Raw genomic sequence first — 1,913 nt, 5'->3', positions numbered from 1 at the left:
CCCTTTCACATACAAGATAACAGCTTTCGCGCAATGACCTTGAGATAGCTTATCTGCAAATGTTAACCCGCCTAAAATATAATTTGTAGCTTCTTTTAATGATAACAAACATCAATCAAACCTGAGAGGTTATAGAATGTAAAATAACATAGTAAAACGCGGCGGGTAAAAACCGTAGACTTCAATAACTCACTTGACACGTTAATGGGAAAAAAGCTTGATTTTTTTGTTTAGATAAGAAAGATACGCATATGGGAAGTACAAAGCGTCCATCAGTGTGACACAGAGGTTGGCAGGGATCTGGTTGGGCTACCGTTACCTATGGCAGGTGGCTACCGTTACCTGTGGCAGGTGGCTACCGTTACCTGTGGCAGGTGGCTACCGTTACCTGTGGCAGGTGGCTACCGTTACCAGTGGCAGGTGGCTACCGTTACCTGTGCCAGGTGGCTACCGTTACCTGTGGCAGGTGGCTACCGTTACCTGTACCAGGTGGCTACCGTTACCTGTACCAGGTGGCTACCGTTATCTGTGGCATGAGGCTACCGTTACCTGTGGCAGGTGGCTACCGTTACCTGTGGCAGGTGGCTACCGTTACCAGTGCCAGGTGGCTACCGTTATAGTGCCAGGTGGCTACCGTTACCTGTGGCAGGTGGCTACCAAACACCAATCTCCCAATCGTCAGCACTCCAGACGCAAACTCCGAGAACAGGAACTGGTACAAAGGTCTCACTCACCACATTACTGAATATCCAAGCCATTGGGACCTTCAGACCGGACATACGAGGAACCTAGAGCTTTGCAATGACTTTATTCACACTCATGGTCTAAGTAATATCCCCCCCCAATGCACCCAGTGTGTGTGTGAGTGCAGGCAACTGATCACATGGCCCTGTGTGGCCCTGTGTGGCCACCAAACACACCTTTCGGTCACACAGATTACCATGAGAGGGGAGAGGATAAGAGAGAAAAGAAGGAGAGAGAGGAGAAGTGGAGTATAGGAGGAGAGGAGTGGGTATAGACTGACAAGTGAGGATATAGGTCAAGAGTCAGGAGAGGGTTAGAATCTGGGATAGTGTGCAGAATGTGGCTAGGAAGAAGCGGAGAGGAGGAGGGGGGGGGGGACTCAAGGACTAGGAGGAGGAGGAGGCAAGGAGTAGGAGGAGTATAAGGTATAGGAGGCCAGGAGGAGGAGGGCGGCGGACTGGGGTATTGATCCTGTGTGCTGGCGACCTCTCTCAGCTGACGACTGTCAGACGCCGCCCCACACCCTGCTGCCTCCCTCCCTGCTGGCCACAACCCTGCTGGCCACAACCCTGCTGCCTCCCTCCCTGCTGGCCACACTCCTGCTGGCCACAACCTTGCTGCCTCCCTCCCTGCTGGCCACAACCCTGCTGCCTCCTTCCCTGCTGGCCACACTCCTGCTGGCCACAACCCTGCTGCCTCCCTCCCTGCTGGCCACAACCCTGCTGGCCACAACCCTGCTGCCTCCCTCCCTGCTGGCCACACTCCTGCTGGCCACAACCCTGCTGCCTCCCTCCCTGCTGGCCACACTCCTGCTGGCCACAACCCTGCTGCCTCCCTCCCTGCTGGCCACAACCCTGCTGGCCACAACCCTGCTGCCTCCCTCCCTGCTGGCCACACTCCTGCTGGCCACAACCCTGCTGCCTCCCTCCCTGCTGGCCACAACCCTGCTGGCCACAACCCTGCTGCCTCCCTCCCTGCTGGCCACAACCCTGCTGGCCACAACCCTGCTGCCTCCCTCCCTGCTGGCCACAACCCTGCTGGCCACAACCCTGCTGGCCACACTCCTGCTGGCCACAACCCTGCTGGCCACACTCCTGCTGGCCACAACCCTGCTGCCTCCCTCCCTGCTGGCCACATTCCTGCTGGCCACAACCCTGCTGCCTCCCTCC

Source organism: Procambarus clarkii, chromosome 66 (genome assembly GCF_040958095.1).
Source record: "Procambarus clarkii isolate CNS0578487 chromosome 66, FALCON_Pclarkii_2.0, whole genome shotgun sequence".
In the NCBI taxonomy this organism is placed as follows: domain Eukaryota; kingdom Metazoa; phylum Arthropoda; class Malacostraca; order Decapoda; family Cambaridae; genus Procambarus; species Procambarus clarkii.
The sequence above is the reverse complement of the archived record's forward strand: the minus strand, read 5'-3'. Positions refer to the sequence as shown.